Source organism: Fundulus heteroclitus, chromosome 20 (genome assembly GCF_011125445.2).
Source record: "Fundulus heteroclitus isolate FHET01 chromosome 20, MU-UCD_Fhet_4.1, whole genome shotgun sequence".
NCBI classification, from domain to species: domain Eukaryota; kingdom Metazoa; phylum Chordata; class Actinopteri; order Cyprinodontiformes; family Fundulidae; genus Fundulus; species Fundulus heteroclitus.
In genome coordinates this window covers 34,630,684-34,651,462 of record NC_046380.1, presented here as the reverse complement: position 1 = coordinate 34,651,462, position 20,779 = coordinate 34,630,684, and the positions used below count along the sequence as shown (strand labels likewise).

General features: G+C 39.5%; 1 protein-coding gene across 2 annotated transcripts in view; it reads left to right on the top strand.

Moving 5' to 3' along the window:
* Positions 1 to 20,779, top strand: part of tafa4b (TAFA chemokine like family member 4b) — a 61,211-nt gene that overhangs the window by 28,313 nt on the left and 12,119 nt on the right. The gene's annotated exons all lie outside the window — the stretch shown is intronic.

Genomic DNA, 20,779 nt, shown 5'->3' with positions numbered 1-20,779 from the left:
TGTTTTGGTCTAGTTTTAGTAACAAAAATGTGTATTTTCCATCTCTGTATGCAACTATCTATCTATCTATCTATCTATCTATCTATCTATCTATCTATCTATCTATCTATCTATCTATCTATCTATCTATCTATCTATCTATCTATCTATCTATCTATCTATCTATCTATCTATCTATCTATCTATCTATCTATCTATCTATCTATCTATCTACACCTACATTAGTAACAGGTATATGAGCTGACATTAGCTGGCGTTTGCATAGAGTTAGCAGACCATCTGCACCAGGAGTAATATGGATCACTTTAAGCTTACTATGAAATTTATCACAAACCTGATTGTCGAGTAACATTGTATATTCTATTTTAACATGATTCATAGTAACTTACCTTTGAGAGAATATCAGCATGGTGAGCAGTTTCTATAGTTTTTAATTTGTGCCCACATTTACCGCCTAAAATTTGCCGCCTAAAACTAAAATGCATTCAGTTTTTCTTTTGGATGGATCATATTTAAGTTATTTCCATAGATCCTTTTGCCATTTTCAAACACCAAGCTCATTTCTAGAACGTTCTGCGGCCGTCATGTTCCATCAATGAGTCAGTGGACTCAGGGTGGGTGTGACCAAGCAAGGATAGGATGAAGCAGCGTTGGTGCTACTTACTAGGCAGAAAGGTTAGGCATTTTGAACGTCTGACAGACCACCCTCTAACATTTTTGTCTAGTCACACACGTCGCGTCATGTTTTAGTCATCAATGACCCATGTTTATGTTGTCATCGTCTTGTTATCGTCATGGAAAAAAAGGGCGTCAACAAAATCAATTCTTCATTGTCATTGATGACCAATGTCAGAGATATGGCCGTGTTTTGTTGGAGTTTATAACACGAAGGTTTGGTGCTAAACTAAAGGGCTATGTTAACAGGCAGCTTTTCCAAGATATCTAGAGTATTTGATCTTGTATAGTTCAAAAGCAAAATGCCTTGATTCGTCAAGTCTGAACTGGACAGTTGTTGAGCAGAGATTCTTTGAAATGTATTTTAGGATTTAGGCCTCATTTTTTTTTTTTTTTACAAGTGCAAATCACACATACGTACAATAACAGAGTAAGTGATGCTTAGGTGAATAGTGTGAATAATCAAAACTCCATGTGGCCTTCTGAATAGCTAGAGGAGAGTGTGTAGAGACATCGTGGGTTTCCATGGCTAAGCATCTGGAGTCAAGACCTATGTCACCGAGTACAACGTAAAAGGCAGATGCCGTGCTGTAAAGCATTCTGCTACTGAACTCGTTCAAATGAAAAATCATTACTCTATGTCTGGTAATCCACTGCACCAGTCTGGGATTGGCAGTTGTCAGGGGAACAGCTTTTGCCTGACTGCAATGAATCAAACTTTGGTGCAGAAAAGTAATGGTGCCGGGCTTTTTTCTCAGGAGTTGGGCTCTGCCCCTTATTTCCACGGAAAGGAAGCATTAGTGCTGCAGCATACTGAGATACTCTGGGCAATTTTATTTGAACCTTTTGGGGATGATCCCTTCCTATTCCAAAATTCCTGTGCACCAATACGCAAACCAAGATCCGTAGAAATATGGCTAAGTGAGAGGCAAGTGGAGAAACTGGACTTGCCTGCACCTCAACCCAACAGAACACCTTTTGGGTGAATTAGCAGAGATATTCTCCTAAATGTTGTTGAAGGCTTTCCCAGAAGAGCAGAAGCTATTATAGATTTAAAGGTTAGGTCAACATATGGACTGGGATGGAATATTACTGGGAGATCACTCAAGTTCATATTTGTGCTTAGACAGACAAGTGAACACTATTAGCAATACAGTACAAATAAGAAAGGAGGGGCCCACCCAGGACTGCCGTCATGCTTGAATGAAAACCATGCTTGATTGAAATCCATGCACAGACATATTCAAATTGGGTTTCAGTATTTGGTCATCTAATAGCTCTACTTTAACTGGACATCTACAACCTTTAGAAAGCATCTTATTAACTTACACACTCTATAAATGTTTTTTGCAACAGCATTTATACACAATATTATTTGAGTCTTCTGTCAATATTCAATATTCAATGAATATTCAAACAGGGCTGTGTGACAGGTTAAAGGTCTTAACATGATGTTTTATTTCTCCACTTGTCAAATCTTGAAACTTAGCCAGAATGCAAAATTCTAGTTTTGTATGCTTGCTGGGGAGTTGTTTTGCAATAACTGAGGCACTGATTAATCTCGCAAAAGATATAAATGTGTCTAATCATCTTGCTTGATTGATGTTGCAATTGCTCTAATGGAGTTTGGATTTCTGAAAAGTTTTGTTGTTTTGCTGCTCTCGTTTCAGGATTTTCACCCATGTTTCATTAGTTTCGTTGTCAGTTTTTTAATTTCTTTTGTGTTTTTCTCTCTCCCTGTACACCAGGTTCTAATCATCATGCCATGGGTCACATGCTTGCTGTTTCACAAGCTAAAGTGGCACCTTGTTGGTTACTGTCATCTTTTATTACGTGCATCATACTTCTTTCTTTTCCTTAAATCTTGTGTCAGCGATTTTTTTCCGGAAGTTTTTCCAAGTCCCTTTTTTAATAACTGCGCATTCACACGACCGTCTTAACTTGTTCTTTCACTCTTCAGGGGAATTGCGTGAAAGAAATTTACCAAATCCACTGTGGTCTTATTTCTTTCCACTGGGGCCATCCTCTTCTTTTCATAAGCATGAACGCGGTTTGCTTCTAGTAACTCTCAGCCATGTTCAAAGTATATGGCGAGAGCTGCGGAGCTACAATGAATGGCTAACACTGAAGTTAACCACAAAGCTAACCGCTAAGCTAACAACTAAGCTAACATCTAAGCTAACCGGATACATAAACACTTTAAGTGTGCATGCACAGCCAGCAAGTGGAAACTAATAAGAAACGAGCACACACACACTGGTGTTATATGAGGGCGTCAGAACAACTGGCATGTGGGACAACCTACAAATAAGGTGATACCCCCAGAACTTGAGGGGCCGAGGGGAATGGGAGCAGGAACAAAACTGTGACAAATCCCTGCTCTTTGGTGTGAAGAGCAGTAATTGGTTAGAGTTTTTACAAGCCTGCAGCTCCCAAAGAGATTGATGTTTTTTAACCTCCTTTTTTGAATACATAATGTATTAACTACTTTCAGGATGGAAGGATGATTTTACCCAGTATAATAAAAAGTGTTTCTGAATAGGAATACTAACTACAGCTTTAAGCCTGGCCTGTCCTCATATTTTGGAGTTATGCTTGAAATTTCCATTGCATCCTTAATTTGTTATTTCGTATTAACCACCTTTGGACAAGGCTGCAGTCCTCCATTACTCTTGCCTGACATAAATACATTGAATATGTTGTCTAAAACAATATTTCTTTGCAATAATAGCAATAAATAGGTTCTGCTGTAGGCAGATCATACTTACACTTATACTAGTACTCATCACTCAATGGCACCTTTTAAAAGCATTTGAGAACATTAAAAGCTGATTGAAATGACATTAATAACTCCTGGGTTCCTTCAAAGGATGTTTTAGCTTTTATATTACAGTTTCTCTAAACCTGTGCAGATATGGTACACGTTAATTGTGTCCCAGGGGGATTTTCAACCTGGAATGGAAGGTAATGATCAGGCAGGTAATGGCAGCTCTGACATTTTCTGCCTGTTTGTGAAGCAGGGTATTACATGGTTTAACTGCAGTTTAAAAGAAGTTTTATTATTTTGTTTGATTTATTTTTTACTCAGGATATCAGAGTGTGTGACAGTTGTATAATGCAATCAATGTATCGATGTATAGTACAATCAAATCTTGTCTGACAGGAATTTGATACTACAAAACTGAAAATAAAGTAAGAACGTAGAATGAAAAGTTTAGGGCTACTACCTGGTCTTGGGCTCAAATCCCAACCGGGGCTTTCTGCTTTCCCGTGCATGTGTGTGTTGTCTCTGGGTTCTCTGGCTTCCTCTTATAGCCCAAAAACATGCAGGTAAATTTAATTGGAGATGCTGAATTAACCGTGGGTATGTGAATGGTTATGTTTTTCTGTGATGGACTGGTGACCTCTTCAGAATATTCCCTGGCTTTCACTCATAGGCTAGGGGAGATAAGCACCAGCAACTCTCCAAATATTAAGCGACATAGCTGAATGATGATTAGCTGATGAAAGACTCATAACAAATGCATAAAGCTTAATTTTGTGTATACTGTTCTATGTGTGGCTAAAACCTAACAAGTTTAGTCCTAAAGGTAAATCAATCAATGTAACTTCTAGCATTACAGTTAATTTGAAGGTAAAATGGGGTTGAGTTTTGTTCAGCAAGCCTACAAAGAAAAACGTGAATTTCACATCAAAACAAAAATATACAAATAAAAACAGAAACAACTATGTATTTATTGATAGATATTGATTGATCTATCCTATTGATAGAACAGATTATTACTGCGCTGGCCCTTGACCATAGCTAATGTCTGCTGCGCGAAAACACAAAACTTCCATGTGACAAGTGGGAATGATCACACAGAACAGCGAATAGGAAAGCTGGAGGTTCCAGAGTTCAGATTCGGTTAGTCTGCTTCTCATATGAACCCAGGTTGCCTGAGTAGTTAGCTTGAATATTGAACAAAACAATTAGTAAATCCCACAGGTTTTGCAACACACTCCACTCGACTGACTTCTAGACCCAAGCATTGACTTCTGTGACAACTGGATGCAGAATTAATTGTTCTATAGATAGTTGTATTAGACTATTTGCAACTCTGTGGAGAACTAAAACCAAGACGTAAACGTATTTGTCCGGTAAAGCTTGCGTTTGTGCTTCTCACCTATGCTTCTCTGGGCTATTTATGGTATTCTATGGTCTATTTTTTCCCCCCAAAATTGTGCTCACTCCATGTTGTCCAGTAAGAGTACTAATTCCCATCTGCAGTGAAGTGAAAATTAAGTCAAGTGTCATGATTTAGGTTTTTGTTTGTTTTGCTTTGGACATTTCTGGACTTTTCAGCCTGTCACCTCTCTGCCACCAGCCACTATCCAATCAGCTCAGCCATCAGTCAATTAGCCCAGATTAACTCCACCTGCTGCCAGTAATTACTGTCAACTCTGGTCACCTGCTTCAGCCAACTCATCACTGCCTAAACGTCTCTTCTGATCTCATCTCGTCTTTTGAGATGTGCGCTACCTCTACCAGTTCCTGTGTGCTCAGCCAGCTAGACTCTTCAGATAAACGTTGCCTTTGTCTGCATGCTGCACAACTCTGCCTGTTTTCCTGTATGTTCCAGCTGCTTGCTCTGCCTGTTCTGGTGGTTCCCTCACCACCAGAACGGGCACTGCCTGTTCTCTCACTACCTGTATCTTCTGGTCTCCTGTTCATCCCTGCCTACACCTTTAGCCATTACTCATCTGCCTAGTCTGGTTCTGCTTGCCTGCATCACTTGCCATTACTCACCCTCACAATAAACCTTTAAAAAGAATATAACTCTGTGTCTGGCTGAATATCGAGTTCACCAGCATTAATCATTACATCAAGTCAAGTTTATTTGTATAGCACATTTCAGCTGCAAGGCGGTTCAAAGTGCTTACATACTGAAAACATAAATCATCTTAAACACAGTCACTGGTTGTGAGACCAGTAACAACAATTAAATTGTATCAAGTGAAAACATCAGTACACATCAAATATGTTGGTCAATGGTCCTGTTATGGGTCAAAAGCAACTCTAAACAGGTGGGTTTTCAGTTATGATTTAAAGGAACTCTGTGTTTCGGCTGATTTGCAGTTTTCTGGAAGTTTATTCCTGATTTGTGGAGCATATAAGCTAAATGCTGCTTCATCTTGTTTGGTTCTGGTTCTGGGTATGGAGAGTAGACCAGAATCAAAAGATCTGAGTGGTCTGGAGGGTTGATACAGCAACAACAGGTATTTGATGTATTTTGGTGCAAAGCTATTCAGTGATTTACAAACTAACAGGAATATTTTAAAGTCTGTTGTCTGAGTTACAGGGAGCCAGTGTAAGGACTTTAGAACTGGGGTGATGTGCTCTATCTTTCTGGTTTTAGTGAGAATGCGAGCAGCAGCATTCTGGATCACGTGCTCTTTTCTGATTGATTTTTTGGGCAGACCTGTGAAGACACTGCTATCTTTCTTCTTTGTTCTTCTTCTTTCGGTTTTTCCCTTTCACAGGTAGTCACCTATCTCCAGCTGACCCTATTCTGCATCTTCTTCTCTCACAACAACTACATTCATCTCCTCTTTCATTAATCCAGAAATGTCCCCTTTGGTCTTCTTCTAGGCCTCCTGCCTGGCTGTTCCAGCCATAGCATCCTTCTACTGGTGTACACAATATCCCTCCTCTGTACATGTCCAAACATCTCAATCTAGTTTCTTCAGCTTTATCTCCAAAACATCTAACATCAGCTGTCCATCTAATGTAGTCATTCCTGACCCTATCCCTCCTTGTCATGCCCAAAGAGAACCTCAACATTTACCTCTCTGCTACCTCTAGCTCTGCCTCTTGTCTCTCAGTGCTCTGGGGTCTAAATCATACAACATCACTGGACACCTTGCCTTTCATTCTCACTGATACTCTTTTATCATCCATTCCAACCTGCTTTGACACATTTCTTCACCTATTTTCTAAACTCACAGTTACTCTGGACTGTTGACTCTCATAACTAAAGCCCTCCACCTGTTTTATCCCTGCTTTCTATAACCTCATGGCTTCACATGTCCCTCTCATTGACACGCATGTATTCTGTCTCGCTATGGTTAACATTTATTCCTCTCCTTTTCAGGGCAAACCTCCATCTCTCTAGATTTTCCTCAACCCATTCTCTCCTCTCACCACAGATCACAATGTCATCTGTAAACATCATAGTCCATGGAGATTCCTATCTAACCTCATCTGTCGACCCGTCCATCACCACAGCAATAAGAAGGAGCTCAAAGCTGGTCCTTGATGCAATCCAACTTCCACTTTGAACTCCTCGGTCACACTTACAGCATACCCCACCACTTTCTTACAGCTCTAATACACGTCCTACACCACTCTAACATACTATTCCTGACTTCCTCATACAATACCACAGCTCCTCTCTCAGCACCCTGTCATATGCTTTCTCTACATCTATAAAAACACAATGCAGCTTCCTCTGACCTTGTCTGTACTTCTTCATCAATGTCCTTAAAGCAAACGCTGTGTCTGTAGTACTTTTTCATAATTTTTAATGCTGTAAAACACTCCTCTCCTTCCTCATTCATCACCAAGTTCCCTTATCAACTTTCCTGCTAAGAGACGTACCAATAACTTTTATACCTGTATACATTAGCTGGAGTTGTCTAGTGATTAAGAAGCAACTCCTGACCCCCCAGAGCCTTGTCTCAAGTCCTCCTTGAAAGCCACACAACTTTCCTCCTTTTTCAGCTCCCATCACTTTGGACTCTGCTATTCTTTTGTTCTGTGCATCTTCCTCACCATCAGAGTCATTGTACACACCACCAGGACAGGATTGGGTTGCCCTTGCATCTTTTGGTCATGGCAGCCCACCATGATTATTTATACGACATGCGGCGACACACGACATACCAGAAGTTATATATACACATTGTGTTGTTTCTAAGATTAAAGTAAAGCACAGTACATGGAAGAGCATAACCATGTTAAAACATGCATACGCTTTCACTACACAACTTTGATTTTGGGTAGATTGCCACAGTTTTCATCCCTTACTAAAAGGGGTTGTCAAACAAACACTGCTAGAGATGTCTTTTCATTGTTTATTGAAGTATAGTGTTCATACAAACAAATCAATTAGGCCTACAGTAAGGCAAAACATCAATGTTAAATAAAAAGTGGAACCACTTTTATTTTTTTATATATTAAAAAAGGGACAGTACATATTAATGAACATACATATCATATGTAAATATGCCAGATTGTAGCCATTGGCTAATTTCCATCTGTAATCCCTGGGCAGGTTGACGTTAACATTAAATTTAAAATAAAAGAAACATAAGACACACCCATTATTAACTGGCCAGACAGAAGCAGTACATTAGGGTCACTCATAACAGCGGATAGAGTCAGGACAAAGACAGACAAGAATAAATATAGGAACAATTATACATTAATATACTCAGAAGAGTAGTTGTAGCAATTTCTTAAACTTTGCACATACCCTAAAGTGTGAAATGTATTGCACATACCCTAAAGTGCTAGATGTATTGCACATTGTCGACCTGAGTTCTTAGAAAATATGCTCACAAGTTTGAATTGACTTTAACCATTTCTCAAGATAATTCTTGAATGTTGTAAAACTTGAAGCCTCCCTTACAAAAGTGGGCAGACTATTCCATTGCACACTTCCCTTGTATGAAAGAACATTTTAACCAAATGCAGTTTTTCTCACAATCTCCTCTATTTGATGCTCTTGTGGTCCGTGATGCTGTCATCCTATATGTAATGTAGTCTTTCAGCGGTGGTGGAGCCAGCCCATGTAAACTTTAAAGATAAGACAGGCATTTTTACATTTTAAAAAGTTTTCAAAGCTCATTAAATTATACTTTGACAAAATACTAAAACAGTGATAACTAAACGTTTTTTATCCAAAATGTTCAATGTTTTTTTTTTATAGCCCCTAAGCTGGCTTCAGGATTGTAATACCTGTCAGAGACGAGCTGTTTATACAATAGCTTACTTGGGAAAAGATCATACCATGCAAAAACATCATGGCAGCTTCGTTCGTCAATGATTCCCTTATTTGATTATAATTAGAAATGTTGTATTTAATTCTCTGTTATCATTTTATAAGACCTTAAATGGAGAGTGTAGTGTCTAACAGCACACCCAATATTCAGTTTCTTATACTAGTTGCAATTCCAAAACATACACTAGAGCACCTGATATCGGTGGCTCTTTTAGAGAGCATCATACAGACCATTCTCTGTGTGTTCAGGAGGAGACAGGACCTGGTGAGCCACATCTGAATATGAGTCAGTGCTGTTGTAAGGATTTGTGCTGCTTCATCAGAGGATTTTGCACTTGTATAGATCACATCATCATCAGCATACACCTGTACATCCACACCCCTACAAACCTCTGGAAGATTATTAAGGAAATAAAATAAAATGGGTCCCAGGACAGATCCTTGGGGCAGCCTTCGTGGACAGTTTGCAAGGGATGATGTTACTCCATTTACCACAGTAACTTGTTTTCAGTTAGACAAGTATGAGGCCATCCATATAATGGCCTGGTCAAAAAAAAAAAAAAAATGTAGCTTTGAAAGAAGTACACTATGATTTACAATATACAATATATCAATATCATTTCTGAAGTCTAAGAAGACAAAATTAGTTCTATCCAACCTACTTTTTACTTTCTCTATAAATAGTGTTATTGCAATTTCTGTAGAATGGTGGGCACAAAACCCAAATTGCATGAAGTGTAAAGGAGTCAGGCCACTTTCAAGATGCCTAATTAACTGTTATGCAACCCATTTTTCAAGCACCTTTGAAAATACTGGTAACATACTAATTGGTCTATAATTAATCATATTACTTTTATCACCACACTTAAAAATTGGAGTCACAGTGGCCATCTTTGAAGTCTGTGACCCAATGGAGTGTTTCATAGATAGGTTGATTAAATAGGTAATTGGTTTTAATAACGACATTTTGTGAAATTTAAGAAACCCTGCATCAAATCCAAAATAGTTTTTTTATTGCATCAATGATTTTTAGAATGTTTTTCTCAGAAATTTGCTTCAATACAAAACTGTGATAATTTGATGTTGGATCATGGAATTCCTCAGATTACTTGTACTGAACCTAAGAAGAATGAATTAAGCTCTTCTGCTAATACAGCAGGGTCTTTAAGGAGCTTATTGTAAATGTTCAATTCTAAATTGCTGTCTTTCCTTTTATTGTCTTACTTTTGGTACTTGTGGTTTATTAATATTCTGATAGATTTGCAAGATCAATCATTTGTGCATTCACAAACACACGATAATCCAGCTTGTACCGCTCTGGTTTCATCTGTATCTGTCCAAACCAAAAACGGTTCGGGCCAATCACGTTGCTGTATTGGAGTATAAGGCGGAAAATACCGGTGCATCTCTCTTTGCAGGTGAAGAAGCAGACTGAGGATGTTGTATTGTTCTCTCCCTTTTCTGTCCTCTTTCTCTTTCACATTTTCTCCTTTTTTTTTCCTCTTCTACCTTCAGTGTCTGTTTAACATGAAATATTCCCTGCATAGCTTATAATGAAGCTTCTTGCATATATAAATCAAGCGGAGCACTATGGCGAAAGCACTAAGGCTCCGCTTGTGAAAGTAAAATCTGTTGGGCTCTTTTTGGCATTAAGACAACAATTCTTATTGCCACATTGCCAGACAGAACACACAAAAAAATTTTTTTTGTGTGTTTAGGGAAGAAATTGTACCTTCAAACTTTATCTGTGCAGTCTGTGCATCGGGATTATGAGCCAATTTTAATTCTGCTCGGACTTGTCGGGAGCAGCAGAAACCCGCTGACAGGCTGGCTCTGCCTGGGAGGCTGCACTGTTACCACTGCTGCTGCTGTGTAATTACTCGGCCAGACAGTCTATGATTTCCCGCAGACTGGATCTGGATTTGTCATTGCTGAAAAGTCATTATAAAACATTAATTAAGTTAGTTGGGAATATCTGCATATAACAGATATCAAATGTGAAAATCTTGGCTGGATGTTTACGGCGTTGGGGGTGAGGGACATGTAAAAGAGGCTAAGGATGTAACGCCATCAGTTTCACGTTGTCCTCCTGATTCTGCGGAGTCCGAATCAGTGGCAGCAGGAGTTGCAGGATCAGGAGATGGATACAATTTCTCGGCATTTATCTGTTTGACCATTGTCTTCTTGCCGCCACTCAATGGACCGGAGTGGTACTACAATTTTTCCTCACAACGTCCCGTATGTCATTGGGGCTGTTTTACATAAATGGCCCCAAGCTAATGGAAACACAAAACCCCAAAAGGCCCAGACTTTGGTTCACCATAGGAAACCAAAGCCAGGGGTTTTAGATCCTGGGGGTTTTAATGGAAAAGGGGCTATTTGCTTTTGTCTTGCTCTTCTATGAGTAACAATTTGATTGTGTTTAGACTAAAGTACTGAAATCATCAACACTATTAAGTTAACAAAGTCCATGCAATCATACAGCTATAACCCTGTCTTTGTCTCTACATGTTAAGGTACACAGTGTTGGCAGTGGAACTGACAGACAGACAGACAGACAGACAGACAGACAGACAGACAGACAGACAGAGGGTCTTGGTGGCTTCAGTAGACTGCTGTTAAACCTGCATGTCCGCTCCATGAGCTCCTTCTTGGCAAGAAGCAAACAGTGTCACTGACCCCTATCATCTGGAGACACTCTGCAGAAATCAACAAACACACACACACACACACACACACACACACACACACACACACACACACACACACACACACACACACACACACACACAGCCAACATGATCAAATCGCGCTGTGTTAGCCCCCCTGCCAGAGGAAGATACATGGTTGCCTCGGTCTAGAGTAGAGCCGGTGACCCGCCAAAGCGCAGGGGTTATTCAAACTGTTAAGGTCAGCTGGAGAGGATAGAAACTAATTCAAAGCTCCCACTAGAGTGACTCTATCAGATTTTTAGTCGTTTGGTTTTGTGATTTCCCATGAGAATGTAGAATCATGACCATTGTTTGACCTATGCAAATGAGAATTAATTAAAGCCACCAATTTTAATCAAAAAAATTGGAAAGTTTTTGTTCTTCATGATAAATAAAGCATTTGTTTCTAAATCTTCCTTTATAAAATGTGTTGACCTAAGTACATAAAGTAACATAAATATTGCTTTTACAAATAATAATAATAATACTGTACACATATGCAATCATATTCAACAAATTAGAATATGCATTTTCAAGAGGCTTGTTTGTCAGATTAAAAGAACCTTTTGAGAAAAAAACCCAACCCAAAAGCTGATATTAAACATACTTTTTATCAAGCCCCCATTTCTGCATGAAAGACGTTGCTTTTTTATTGATCTGATTCAATATTCTAATCTTAAATTCTGTGCTTTTATTATCTGGAGGTGTAAAAATACACATAATACATAGCAGCAGAAAAAAAGGCTTGAAAACATCATCAGTCTGTGTTAATCTATATAATTCGTTTCCTTGAATGAATAGTAAGCTCTTGCTCAGTCACGATGTTGCTATTGCCTCATGTGACCAGTAGGAGGAGCTTTCCCCTCTGAAATGACTTCCCAACAATCATACCTGCTGCTTCATTTCAGCACTGTTTTCAGGCAATAAAGGAGTAGATTTGTTTTTTTAACCTTTTTGATGAGTTCCTAGATGGGAACTGTTGCTTGATAATGATAAAATCAGGCAACCATGGAAAAGATGATTGGCTGGGTAATGAAAGTCAGGAGGAATAAGGAATTGCGTGAAACTCCGGTAACCTCTCAGAATAGTCATTGCCCCGGAGCCTTGCTTTTGTTTGTTCAAAGCCAAGGCTTTGCTAAAAGGAAGAAACGACACTGATGACAGGCTAATAGGTTTACCAATTGGCTGAGCCTCAGTCAGTGATAAATTTGTTTTGATGGTTTTAATGACTTTTTTTTCCACTGATTCCCAAATCTTACACAGAATCAGCACACTTCCTCCTGTTCTCTCGCTTGCATCTCATCCTTGGCACTCACCGCCTCTCACTTCCAGATCCAGGGCTCAGCAGGACTTATGCTGTGATTCACGTTTGACCTTTGAGTCTGGGGTAACAAGATCTCGCCTCATCCTTTTATTCTAAAGCACACAAACACTCCTCCACGCTTGTTAGGCTCTTGTTTTTATTTTATTTCAAAGGCTCAACAACTGATGGAACAACACAATCCCGGCTCAGTAGGCACTCATTGTGGAAAAAGCCACAGTGTAAATGGAGCTACATTATTGATGATGTCTGAAAAATGAGTAAACCCTTCTACGGCTGACTGCTGTCTGGTGCTTTTTTTTCATAACAACACTATTGAAACCTGATTTTTCTGTCCTTTTTTCATTCTCAGACTGGAAGCAGCGCTGAGATGCTGAAGAACTATCACATTTTTAAGGCAATGCAACATCCAATTTGTGTGAAAATGCATAAATCTTGACGTCGAAAGTTCGAGAAAAATACAATTAGTAACAAACAATAAAATGCTTCCAAATTTTTACCTCTTAGGAAAATGTAGAGGTTGTTTATATGATATTAAAACACTCAGTAGCAGTCAAAGTCCTGCACTCATAAATAATGATAGGAAATTGTGGAAATACTTTGAATCGTCTTGTTACTGAAAAGTTCAATATGAATAAACTTGCATTGCCTTACCATGTATAAAAGTCCCTAAAATAAATGTTTCTTTCATCCTTATATCTTTCACTGAAAAATGCCACTTTAAGTCAGTGGGGAAACCATTTTCACAATGATAATTAATTGATTTACTAAAAATAATTGCTGTCATTATCGGAGTAATAATACTAGTATGCTAATATTAGTTTTAGTTTCCCTGGGGTTTAAAATGATGTAACACAGCCACTTTAAGTTAGGAAAAACCAGAGAACATAGCATTTCAGCAATGCAGAAATAATTATAATCTAAAACAAGGGCCTTTGAAAAGCTGGACAAAGAGCTGTGTTTGTCTTGCTGCCACACACAGTAAGCTGGATGGTAACAAATGTAAATTAAATCACCAAAGCTCACCAAGTCTCGATGGCAACCATCAAAATCTACATCCCAACTGGCTGTTTGCCAGAAAAAGTATTTTCTGTCCTACTATCACTGACAAACCACTGCGTAGTGTACCTTTAACTTTGCCTGTAACCTTATAATTTTCTCAGATGAGGCTGAGTCTGTATGGATGGACCTTGTTTCAGTTGGGCGGGGAAAATGTCATACTTTCCTTTGGTTTGGTTCACTTTGAGGATTTCCCCTTTGAAAGTCCACCGGACCGCCCGGACAAGTCAGGCATCTATAACAGCTGCCTGTTTGGAGTGCTAGCACAAAAACTGTCCATTAGCGGACGAGGCAGCAAAGCGTCCAGCGTGCTGCTCTGTAAACAGGAGACAAATGCAGCTCTATGGAAAAAAAGACAGCAGAGTGTGTGGGGGGGGGGGGGGGGGGGGACATGCTGCTGTGGTTACACAGATGCCAGGGAGATTTCACACCTGCCCAAGTGTTAAACTATTCAAAGTGGACCAAACGGATCTGGTGTGGAAGTGCCCTAGGGTTAAGCTTGCTTGCAACACACGCGCCAGATAGGCTTAGCGTGAACCAAAAGGGGGAACGTGTGGAAAAACATCTAAGGCCCTCAAGTAATGATTATGGAAGAGGATCTGTGTGGCCCTGTTGCAGAGGCCCTGGGAACCTTGTTAGAGAGGATGCCGTCACAAAGTCTTACCAGTAAATTTTAGATAAAAATCTGGTGGACTCGAGCAGTAAACTGAAAATGGGTCGTCAAGGGGGGTCTCTCAGCAACATGCTGATGCCAAACGTATGGCTGAATAAACGCAAACAGATTCCTGGACATAACAATCCCCCTTGTCAGTCCCCAGGCCTAGACCCTGTAGGATGCATGTAGGGTGAACTGAAGGGAAAGAACACGAGGGACAACTCCCTCTCTCTGTATGCTCCTGCATTTTAGAAGACTACTTCCATGGTTCGGTTCTAGATAGGGACCTACAGGTCCCTGGTCCTGGCCCCTGTACTGAACACATAATATTAAATCCTTTTTTATGATAATGCACGCTGCCACAGAACCCTAACTGATTGGTCTCTTGGACCAATTTCATTATTTTTTCTCTTTACAGTTTTACTTTAACAATGATTAGAAAATGAAGGTGTTGCTTCAGCTGTATTGAGCTGGGATCACAGTTTTCATCTGCTACATCTGGGGTCTGCAGTTCCAGAGCTGCAAATGACTTTTTGGCCCTGTGGCTCACTCAATATATATTAAATAATGAAACATTTCCCTGTTTTACAGTTTTTCATGTTTTATTATTTTCCCCTGTGCTTCCATGAACCAAAACACTGGCTCCACCCTTGGTAAATTTGGTCTAAAACCACCACTGTCTACTCCTGTTGGCAAAAGGGAGGGTTATACAAGTAGAGTTTGGCAAACGCTGCATGAGCAGGATTTTAATTTTGTAACTCAAACATGAAGAGTCCTCTTCATATCTAACTTTCATGGCACACCGCAATACCTAAACGCAATGGATATTGTTCCGTCTGTGACAGACGTGTTTCACAAGATTTCGCTGAGCCTTCCTTCACGTATCAACCAGCTGTTGTTTATCACTTTTCCCCTTTTTGTCATTTTTTCCCCCTTCAATTCCTGTGAGGGTGTGCTGCTGTCCAATCTTCTTCTGACAGTTTTCACAATGCTCCTTTCACCTGGCTTTTCCCGTTGTGTGCATATCTGAGTGCGTGCCGGCGTGAATATGGGCTACAGCGATGCAGCGTGTTATTAAATCAGCGCCAAAAAAGATGGATGCCGGTCACCAGCTTGTTCTGTACTACAAGATCATCTGAGTGGAACAGTAACAAAGCCTTGGGGCGTTCATACCTCTGGCTTCGTCCTCTGCCACAGTGTGTGTGTGTGTGTGTCTGTATTCGAAATAAACTATTTGCCTTTAAATAATAATGACCTCAGTGTAAAGGCGTGTGAATATTTATCACGCCTTACGCTCGACGCTCAGGCGTCCCGGCATTTACCCACAAATAAAACCAAGCAGCTGAATGTGGACTCAGAAGAGAATTGCTCGTTGTAGTTTATGGTCCGTGTTACTGCAGTGAACGGCTGTGCCTTTGTTAAGCATTGACGGGGAAAACACTCCAAAAAGGGCGTCTGCTTGACTGTAGAGACTGTGCACTGCTTCCCATCAAGGCATTTTAAGTTATCTCAAGCATTTTGTTCTTATTATTCATCATTTTACTTGGGGAAAAAAAAACTAACTTTAGATGAAAGTGTTGAAAGTTGATGACAGATTTTCCACACATTTGTTAGAGTAACTTTGCAGCTGGTTTTAAAAAGAAAATAAGCTTCAGCGTCAGAAAATTTGCCACATTTTGTGGCGGCGCTACCACACAGTTCAACCTACTTACCGGAGAATTTTACCTAGACAGCGTCACAGGCCAAGAAAGCGGAAGGAGCGTGACTCGTGGCACTCCCTCAAGACCTTTGGGTTAGGTCTCCACCACATTCCTGCATCTAGAGACTGGCAATGTTTGCTTATTTTGTTTCGTAAGATATGCTTAAGAAATGCTTTGTATGGATGAAGAGCATCCATGAAAATCCCCTTTGAAGTCTTGCTGCAGATTCTCAACTGGATTTAGTTGTGAACTTGGAAAAGGGTGCTGCATGAGCAGATAGAACAGACGTAGGCACATTTTGTGTTTCTCTCCTCCTGTGTATTTACTCGCTTCACATTTTGGTAATTGTTTAGCACACATATGGTATACATCAGGTCTCTGTGGTTTTTGATCGCACGTGTTTTGCCAAAAAAGAGATAACAAACGCAATCAGCCCCCGTGAGAAAGAAAGGTGGCGCTCTCAACGTGTTAATTGGCATTATATTTAAAACCCGAAGGAAGCCGTAGCTCACTTAACATTCTGCATTTTTCCAAGCTGCGGCTGCAGTTTCCTCTTTGTCCACTTGATGTCACACACATTACAACGACAGTGAAGGCCAGACAGCACGGAGTGATGCGCGCCTTTTAAGGTCGAATGCTCTTTCAGAACAGGAGCTTGTTCTAGAAAAAAAAAAAAAACTGCATTCAAAAAGGGGAGCAACCAGCAATGAGTTACAATGTTAAAGCTTGTGCGAGATTGACGTGTCGTCGTCAGTCGGAGAAGAGGCAGAGCTGCAGGCGGCCTTGTGGCAGCGAGCTGTCGTTGACCTTATTTAGGGGAAACCCTGGAGAATAGGCGGGAACCTGGGGAATAACATAGCCTCAGTCCCTTGTCTCGCCTAATCACCTGCACCCGGAGCAAGGTGCCGTCTAGACGCTTTCACCCCGAGCTGATGCTCGTGCTGGAAAAAAAAAGTTTTGGAGATAACTTAAAACAGAGCCACTATTGTAATGAGCTAAGAGTGGGTGCGAGGAAATGTATGCCTGAGCTGTAAATCTCTTTCATTTGCATAGGCACCTTTCGTGAATATCAATGCAGGCTCTTAATGAGAATGATGCAATTATAGTCAAAAGGCTGAGAGGTGCGCCGTGTGTTATCCTCTTTTCTCCAGGGTTTTATTTTGGGAGTTTTACTCATTTTCACTTTGACTTATTGACTGCCATGGTGCAAATGTACAAGGAGGGATTAATCAGATAAAGTGAGACATTGCACATTTAAAATTGGATCGAAATCATGAACTATAACTGAGCCAATAAGACTTTTTATGAATATTGTTCCATCTTTTGAAAGGGTATTTCAGCCAGTAATGAGCGACACTCCCTCACAAAAGTATTTCAAATAAAGAAGAAATTGTAAAGAAAGAAATTGTCCTCTTTTCCATAATAGCAATAAATACAACCCAGTGTAAGCAACTGGTTTCAGATTACATTCATTTTGTGAATATAATCCATCTGTGTGGGATCTGCTCTCAGTACAAATGCAATTGTTCAGTAATGGCCTCAGAGATTTGCTAAAGAACATTGAGAAACAAAGAGCTTTGAGAAGACCAGGTAACACAGCAGACAGGCCAGAGAGGAAGTTTACAGTATGAACCAATATTCAAAGGTTTGAACATTTCATAGTAGAACATATCGACCTGGTACCTAGTCATGCATTGGGGGTATCATTGAGTGAGAGACAGGGTACAGCCTGGACAGCATGGTGGCATGGTGGTGGCAGCATTGAGCTGTAAAAAATACTTTATTTTGCAAGGGAAGGGGAAGCTAGTCAGAGTTTATAGGAAGACGAATGGAGCTAAATACAGGGCAGTCCTGGGAGAAAACCTCTTAGAGGCCAAATGCAAAAATGGCCAACACTTATTTGCTAAACCTTGTGAAAATCATTTATTCTTTTCTTAAAACTTATAATACACTTCAAAAAATAAATACACCGTAAAAAAATATGAGCATGTTTAAATCTCAGAGTGCTAAAGTAAAGAAAAAAGTGAGGGGAAATAAATAAAACAAACACTAAAATAAAACATTTAAATGCTTTAGCATTCTTAAAAAAGAAAAGTCATTATTTTTTCTAACTTGGGGATAGAGATGAGATGAGGTTGTTTAGTGGAGGTTTTACATATTTTTAAGAGAATCCAGAAAATGTGTTCTTAGCGTGCAGATGTAAGAAACATTGGCAAACACCTTGTCCTGCTTCTTATTATTGTAGCAACAGCAGCTTAGCATTTGCAAAAAATGTCTTTATCAAGGCCAGCACTTGGTACTTATTATTTATTTGTTAAAATAAGAAAACTACGTTTTCTTGTTTTAAATGTGGCCATGTGCTGGATTCATTATCAAACAACAGCACACGATGACTGCGAAGTTGGCAGTGGAATAGACACTGCTTTGCTTGGCAAAGCATAAGTCTGGTAGAGACTTTCAGAAGATCATTCTGTGTTGTTTGTAGGCACTGGCTTTCATACAGATGAAACAAAACTTTAAGTAAACACACCAAGTGTTGATTAGAGAGTTTAGTTTTGGAAGGAGTCTGTCTTTGTGCTGAGGCTTGCTGGTGCATCATGAGACGCATGTGAAAAATGTCCTTCTCCAACTGTGGGGAATATTTTAAAGATGCTGTCCGGCGGTGTGTTTCTGTTAAATGTATATGACAATACGAAACACAGCTGGTTAGTTATGTCAAACATTTGTTTTTTGCTTTGTGTTAATCTAGGTCAATGACTTCACAAGAGGCATAAAAAGTGATCTGCGCAGCTGGCATTAGTAAAAGTTATGGTGGACTGAACAGATTTCAACATGGACTCTGTTGGACGGATGTCATTCTTTTATTCTTAAATCTCACCAGTAAAGACTGACACACTATGCCTCCCAGTATTTATATTGACTTTGACGTCACTGACCAAGGTTATACATTGCTGCTCGAAACCAGCAAGTTGCAGGTTACATCATTCCCGCTGTTTTGCGTTCCAGTTTCCCTCATGCCAGACAGCAGGAAAAAACATGGACGCTCGCACACAAGCTATTATTAAACCTATAAATACAGCCAACCTGAACCTCAGAATGCGTTTTAAAGTCACATTTTATTGCAAAATCTTTGTCTCTGTTTCAAGCCGTGCCACACTGTTCAACTTGAAGATGAGACGTTAAACTATAGTCGACAATTCTTCATTGGTCTTTTAGCCACTATGGCTAATGTTCTTCAAACTACATGGTATTTTATGCATATAAACAGCGCTGAAACATCCCATCTTATGAACAATGAAGCATAGTGCGTGTACGACTGGTGTCTATTTTATTCATTGCTCATTACTGACTTATCCCCCAGCTCACTGTAAGTTCATTATCTTTGCCCACTTGTCCATAAATATTTAGTTTCATAAATCATTTCTGTCTGCTCACCAGCAACCAACTGATCAATTTTGCATTCTGTTTTTTGTTATTTCATTATTTCAGTAGTTTAGTGAGTAGTTTAGGGTAGATTAAAAGTTTATTTTCGCATTAATATAAACTGCACAGTTCAATTGTTTTGTTAATACGTTCAAACAGGTATAAAATGCAGTTTATGCTATTTTGTGGAAGGTGATTACTGTCTGGAGGTCTGTGCTTATATTTTCCTTTTTTGGTCAACTATCTGATATTACAGTTACATCTATGGGGATTTTCAGTTAATCAATGTTAATTATTAATTAAAATGATTATCAATATTCCAATCCTAAGTGTACAACAGATTCTAAAACATTTATATTGCAACACCAACAACTTTATGTGTCTGGACCCCAGTTTGATCCCAAAACATAATGGATACTATTGTAGAAGGTGAAGCTAAAGCAAATGGCAACAACGGCCTTCAGAACTTCCACTTCTACAGATTTGGTTAATACTCTGGTTGAATTTTTCCCTCTGATTATTTGTTGTTGTTGTTTTTTGTGCAGGGGCTTCATAGTTAGTATTGTAGTAATACTGCTGTTTTACAATTTTTACTGTTTTACTGCAGTTTTACCGCTTTGACTGGAATAATGCTGATTGTATAGGCTTTTCTACAGGTGCATGCATGGTTACTAACTTAAGAATCATCCCAAATAACTTTAAGATCTTCACAATGCTTTACAAAGAACATATGTTTATCATAAGCCGCTGTCTCAGCTTAAAATGATGGGTTAATAATATTTTGAGATTGAAATCTTGTCAGTTCAGTCTTTTCTGGTCCTCCTCACAAAGCACTTCCATGTGATTTATTGTAACCTTATATTACTGAGTTGCCTCAGGTTTTCTCACATTTATCTCTAATGTTTTGTTGCAGTCGCACAGAATACAAGTAAACACCTGTCTAAAAGTAATATGATAAATGTGAATAAAGAGGGGAAATAAAAAGGAATGTACTTAAAGGATCTCAATGGTCTTTTATGCCAGGTTTGTTGTGGTTGGACTAGTAAGCAGACAAGTCACACGATGAAGCTGATGATAATTTAATGATGAATGCAGGTGACAGAATCATGAGAATCAGGATCACTGCAGAGATACGACCAGAGCAGGTTAACATGACCAAGGAAGACAGAGGACCTGACAAAGTGTCTGGC